The 7,082-nt window shown below is 36.7% G+C and overlaps 1 long non-coding RNA gene across 2 annotated transcripts; it reads right to left on the bottom strand.

Moving 5' to 3' along the window:
• Positions 1 to 2,282: 2,282 nt before the first annotated feature.
• LOC126480697 (uncharacterized) lies at positions 2,283 to 6,458 on the bottom strand. Of its 2 annotated transcripts, XR_007587453.1 has the most exons (3): positions 5,783 to 6,457; positions 5,391 to 5,703; positions 2,283 to 4,116 (listed from the first exon to the last, which is right to left on the bottom strand). It is a non-coding gene; the product is annotated as an uncharacterized LOC126480697 (long non-coding RNA). The 2 variants fall into 2 exon arrangements; XR_007587452.1 differs by having other exon boundaries at positions 2,283 to 5,703; positions 5,783 to 6,458.
• Between the last annotated feature and the right edge of the window lie 624 nt (positions 6,459 to 7,082).

Below are 7,082 nucleotides of genomic sequence, written 5' to 3' on the forward strand. Positions count from 1 at the left end.
GCCTTAATAGACTTAACCAAATCGAAGAATCACATCAGTAATGGTTATTATTTGTATTAACAGCTTTTTCTAAACATTGATTTTTTTCATGTAGCAAAACATTTTGATAAAACAGTAGTGTTCCATTTTCATTCAGCCACATTATTTCAGAAGCAGAAAATATTGTTCCACTCTGTTTTCTCTTAGGAATGGCCCTTTTTGTAAACACCACAGCAGCATCAGAACAGCTTTTGCCTTTTAGTGAAAATATTAGGATTACAGGCCTATTAATGCTTCAGAGCAACAATATTGTCTCCCAAATACCATTATTCACTGAAGCCTGTGAACTATCTGTGCTTACTAAAGCCAAGTTTAACACAGCAAGAGTAACAGGAAAGTTAGTGTTTAAAGAAACGATGATACCTCCTCAGGTACAGAACATAGTAGTTGAGTTTCACAATTATCAGTATTACCCACATAAGCCCATCCATATTTATAATAATATGTATGTACATTACAGGAGCAGAACTGGAATCTAGTCAATGAATCCACATAGCTGTAGCACGTGGGAGGAGTGCCTGGAATGTTATGTTTTTATCTTTCTTTGCATATAAAGTTATTTTCAGTGTCCTCCTCTATTTCAGATTGTAGCTAGCTGAATATAACTTAAACCAGAATATCTTATGTCTCACTTCTGTGAGTACCACTTTCCTGAAATTGACAGCTTATTATGAATGAGTAATGTGACAAAAAGTTTGATAGTACACTATTAATGTCCACTCATGCAGCTACATCTATAGCAGAGAATACTGTTCACACTTATCTCCCACTGGGATAGCTTTCCATTTTTTAGTGAAAGCTTCAGAGCAAAAAAATTATACATCACATAGAATTATTCATATAAATATATAAATTATTTGTGCTTACTCAAGCAGTTCAACACTGTAAAATTAACAGGAAAGTCAGTCTTCTTAAGAAAGCTACATGACATGCCTGTTGTGATTCTTGGTTATTAACATTATCCACATAACCACACCCATATTTATCACACAGTAATTGTTATCCGTGTGTCATAAAAACATAGGTACTTGTCGTTCAGCTAACAGGAAATCTTTAGTTATTGACTCTACATAATCAAAACAGTGGAAGGAGTGGCTATCAAGTTGTTTTTAAATTTCTCTCGAGCTGTCAAACAAACTGTATGTCATTCTTTCTCTTTCTTTCAGAAATAACTCTGTCCCACCAATCAGGCAGCTACTACTGACACAAATATTTTGCCTCTGGTGATTTTTTTTCTGTCCATTGAACACTTCATTGGCATTGGCCAGGGGATAGCCAGCAGGATTATTGAAAGGATGTATACGACACTGGACAACATATACAAGAGACAGTTTTGTTAATTATTTCAGGTCTCTGATGTAGTTAAGCACATGTATTTGAAATAATATACTTTTATTCTGAAATCATTTGTTTAATTTGTATTTTCTGATACTAACTTTGTTTGAACTTAACACTTTTTTTAACAAACACATACATCAGTTGTAGCTGCTCTGTTGATCTGTGTGAGATAGTTTATGAGTGGAAACTGTTGTACAATTTTTTTCCCCATACTCTATTCGGAAATCTAGAGCAATCTCTCACTGGTCAAACAAAAAATGCGTGACCCTTTAACTAATTTTAAAATAGATCGCTATAATGTTGTACATGCAAGTATCCTACAAACTTAGTTAAATGTTTGGCATTTATATTTCCATTAAATGACATTGCAGAAGTTCTTGTTTCTTTCCTACTACACTCTTGAACTCCTCTACAGCATCTACCAGCCTCAAAATATCCTCAGGCGAACAATTTTGTGTTCTGAAGCATTTATCACTCACATTAGACACACTGTTTCAGCAGAAGACTAAAGTAAATATGAAATCACGTACGTGAAAAAACCCATTGTGCTCTTAAGTGTGCTCTTAAGTTGTTGCCAACTTAACTGGATGGGAACACTATTCCGGGAATAACTACTCCAGGAATAAAATGGTGTCATACAATCCGCATTCAAGTTAGCCCATGGTTAGCTATCCCTGGTTAACCCTAGACTGTATAATTACGCCTCTATGAGTCAGTCCATCTCAGGTGACTTGCTTACAAATCTGAATTAATGGAATAGAATAAAATTATAGAAGTGATAGGGGTACCACTGATTCATTTTCAATTTTGTCATTTGTTACAAACTATCACAAAACTATATCAACAACAGAAAAAAGTTACAAAGATACCAAAAGGTCAAGGATCACAAGAATAACAAAACAGAATTAACCATTTTGACCAATTTTTATTTGGTTAAGGAAATGTCAGGGCACAAACAACATATGGTAAGTCCACATTTGTTGTAACACAAAAGTTAACTATTGTGACCCATTTTTATTTGGGTAATGAAATTATACAGAACAAATAGTCTACATTGACAGTGGCTGCAATTGTTTTCCCATGGTATTTTTCTAATAGTTAACTAGTGCTCAGCAAATTCATTTCTGCTTCAAGTCCAGTCTTCCTTGGGATATTTCTTAACATTAATAGTGATGTCCAGTCATTATCCATCTGACACCATGAACCCTCTATAGCATGAGAGTTGCCCAGAAACTAATGCACCACATTTTTTTCCCTTCAACAATTCTTTATTGAACATAATGAGAATTACACACACGAAAGAATGGTGTTTTATCTACACACCCTATTTTTCCATGTAATCTCCATCCTGTTCTATGGCTTCCAGCGCGAAACAAGAGCGCGTATGCCGTGTTGGTACCAATCCTTGTCCTGGTAGTACAGCCGGATGCTTCACTATGTGAATCACATCCTCATCATCCTAAAAATGTCTTCCATGAATGACATCCATTAATGGTCCAAACAAGTGGAAACCCGAGGGGCTGCAGGGTGGATGGGATAAACTGTCCAACCCCGTTTTGCGATCTGTTCAGCAGTCCTCAGACTTGTATGGGACCAAGTGTTATCATGTTGCAGCAAAACGTCTCCTGGGTTGCTATGGTACTGAAGTCACCGGAAGCGCAGCTTGGGTTTTGTTAATGTGTTGACATATGCTTCTGAATTAAATGTACTGCCTCTTGGCAACACACCAATAAGAATCACACCTCTACAGTCCCAGAACATGGCGATCATAACCTTACCAGCAGAAGCAGTTGCTTTGAATTTTTTCTTCTGTGGGGTGTGGGAATGTTGCCATTCCATCAAGAGTCATTTTGTTTCGGGCTAAAAATGGAGAACCCAGGTTTCATCACCTGTCGCAATACAGGGCAAGAAGGCTTCCCCTCAGCATCAAAATTTTGCAACAAATCGAGACAAATGTTTTTTCTGTGCAGTTTGTGATCTACCGTTAGACCTCGTGAGACCCCATGTTTTACACACTTTTGAATATCTATGAGTACAGATAACTGCATCCACACATCCTTTGGTGACTGACAGATGCAGCGCCAACTACTAAGTTGTAATGCGCCCGTCCTCGTGAATGACATCAGCAACTCGCTGCAACATGTCAGGTGTTACAGCCGTGGATGGTCTCCTTGACCGCTGCAAATAGTGGATCTCTGCCAAACTGCCTTCTGATGACCTCACCCTCTGTGCCCAGTGACCAACTGTACTTCTATCGACAGCAAATGTTTCACTGACATTGTACATGCATTTGTTAATATTCCCCACAGTTTCTTTCTCTGCAGTGAGAAATTCAATAACTGCATGTTGCTTGTACTGTACATCACCTGTAGACACCATTTTGAAACTGCCCTGCAGATATGCTGTCTGAAGTGACAAATGTGGTGTACTCACTTAGGAGATTTCAAATAGTATATATGTAATGTTTCGCACAGGTAGCATTGTTGTCAACATTACTTTCTGGGCAACCCTCACCTTTTATCTAGCTGAAGCAGCATTGGTTTCCGAAGCACTTTAAATACATTGACCAATAGCCCAAATGTATTTGTGCTGTGTTTATAACTAAAATTCACATCCATGTTAGCAGGGGCCTGTACAGCTACAGTGTCTATCCAGGGGCACCAATGCAAAATGGAGAAAATTTCAAAGATTTTCACATGTTGTTGCAACTCTCGTCCATTCTGTCCATGTTTTTGGCATCTGAAACACGGAACATTATGGGTGATTTACTGATATTGTCATGTTTTAGACCATTGGAGAATGACAAACTACAGGATAACAGTATGGCAGTGTTAAGCATACAAGCTACTGCTATAGTAATTTCAATGAGTAAATGCAACAATTTTATGCTATTTTTGTAGCAGCATTAATGTTGCCTTCAAGCAGCAGTGCTGTTGCAAATAATTATCCAAAAATGTTAATGGAGCAGATGACCTGAAAATTAAATGGTGCGGCAATTTTTTTCTCATTACAAGCAAAAACAAAGACTAATACCACAAAAATGTGTGCATTATCTTCGGTATAATTTCAGTAAATTGCAGCTAATGATCCCCAAAGATTATATATTTCGGATGAAGTTACCCTTCCTTATTTTATGAAATAGTTCTCTGTGTGTCAAACTTGCCACAGCAATACAAAAAGGGTTTTCTTGTTACAGAAGGGGGCCTTGAGGATCATAGCAAAAGTAAAAGAAAGAAACCTCCCGCAAAAGGTTATTCACAAGATATTCTTTCAGTTTGCACCATTTATATGTTGGAGACCATTATGCTAGTGAAAGAAGATACCAAGATCACAAATATGAACATAGAAATTAACATTCATGATCCAAGGCACAAAAGGACTTCCACTTGGTTCACAGTAAATTACCAGCAAAAAACCTCTAATTTGTTAGCAAGTTAATGTGACAAATGAAATTACATCAGTGCATAATAAATTATGTTATAAAAACACTTATTAGTTGTATATTTTATTAAACATAAGATAGATTAGTATGAATTCAGCACAGATACAAATTTTGTAAAGATATTATATAGTTGTTAAAATGTACCCTGACAAATCCTATATCACAAATGTGATCATTGGGATGATAATAAATAAATAAATAAATAAAATTAAGATATTGACAAGAGATGAGTATAAAAACTGCCTTGAGCAATAGCTTATCCAAAAGTCACTGTGTAAACATCATTTAACATGAATGTAAAATATTTGTAACTGTAAAAAATGTATACATTGTCAACAGAGTCACGGATGTAAAATTTGGTGTTATCAGCATTTAGTAAACTGAACAATGAAAATGGATCTTTGGTTAACTCTACATCTCACCAGGAAATCTCAACACCACTTTCAAACTACTCTGCCATCATGATTTCTACACATTCGCCATTTATTGCCGAAAATTCATTGTTTATGATATTAGCATCACTTATACAAACTTGTTTTGAGAAACACATTCTCCAACACAAAATGTTTACCTTTCCATTTCCTTGCAGCACTTTAATAGTGTCACTGCAAACCTCTGGACCTATACTCGAAAAAATCTGTGACGAAACTGTAATTAGGTACTGAAGGCTTTTAAAACTGTCTCCTGCTGCCAGAAATCTGAGGGTACTGGCAAGTCGAAAATTTGGTGCAATCGTCTTTCTCCACTTGGTATTCTGTTTCGCTACCAACTCTTCACTTTCGATAGCACATATGCAAAAATTTTCATTTGACATTCTGCAGGAATCATGACACCCTCCAAAATGTGTCTTCATCGAATCTAAAATTAGGTGTGCGCTTCTGTAACTATAACAAAAATCATTATTTCAAAAGAAAATCCAGGATGGAATGTAATTATATTATAAAGTGGACAGTTGCTACTCACCATAGAGCGGAGATGCTGAGTCGCTGATTGGCACAACAAAAAGTTGTCAGTACTAATGGTTTTCAAGCTCAGTACAGTTCGTGGAACACAAACCAAACATCATTGTAAGGCACAAAAACAGTAAAACGCGTGATTCGCTGTATCTTCTAGTCGCTAGCCTAGTTATACAAAATGCTGCAGCACAATGATCCATTATATACCAACAAAACTCATACGCACGTGCCAAACTATTATTTCACATTCCATTAACATCCTTGCGTACGATCCAGTACAATTTCGATGCTGTAAAATGCAGTTCTACAAACTTTTCTATGGCAAAACAGTTGCAAATTTCTTCAAGGGGTTTGCAACATTACTCAGATTTACGTCATACTCGGATTACGTTTTAATGTGACCCCACACCAATAACTACATGTTCGACAAGCAAGGAAGTGTACTGGCCCAAACATGCTTACGCGTGTGTACAAAAAATCTGCACAAGCATTAGGACTGTACAAGCAGCTTGATGCTTGATAGTATTTCGATTATGCATGCTTTGTACAAGCGTTCAAACGTCTATATGAGCATGTGTACAAAGAACAGGAAGCCTTGTGCAAGCATATGTCAGTTATCTAGCTTGATTTAATTCTCGTTTGGTTATCTTAAATTATATTCTGCACAAAAGTTGTATTGTACTGTTCTGTAGGCCAAGTCAAAGCCCTGGTGAGGCAAACTGAGAAGCTACTTGATTGAGAAGTAGCGGCTCTGGACTCGGAAACTGACATGGGGCCGAGAGAGTAGTATGCTGACCACATGCCCCTCCATATCTCCATCCAGTGATGCCTGTGGGCTGCGGATAACACGGCGATCGGTCGGTACTGTCGGGCCTTCATGACCTGTCGGGAGAGGGGGTTTCGGATTTTCTACTGTTTACTAGCAATTTTTTGTTCTTAAAGAACACGACATTCTCCAGTAAATATCTGTAGGTTACAAGAAAATAACAAATAAACTTTTCTGTAATGTAGCGGTTCACACCTCTTAGGATCGTTCAGAAAACTGAAAACAGTCAAATGTTGTCTCTTCTTATTTTTTGTATATATATATATATATATATATATATATATATATATATATATATATATATATATATATAATTTTTACAACAGGAGTGTTGTACACAAGAATGTTAATGGAATGTGTCTTATTATTGTTGCTGAAATTTATTGCACTTCAGACACCCCTGTCTTAAAAATCATATATGTATATATTGGGCTCTGCTTAACAGTAATATGCCCACAATGCTGATTGTGGATGGATGACT

The sequence above is a fragment of the Schistocerca serialis genome, chromosome 5 (assembly GCF_023864345.2).
Source record: "Schistocerca serialis cubense isolate TAMUIC-IGC-003099 chromosome 5, iqSchSeri2.2, whole genome shotgun sequence".
Classification (NCBI taxonomy): Eukaryota; Metazoa; Arthropoda; class Insecta; order Orthoptera; family Acrididae; genus Schistocerca; species Schistocerca serialis.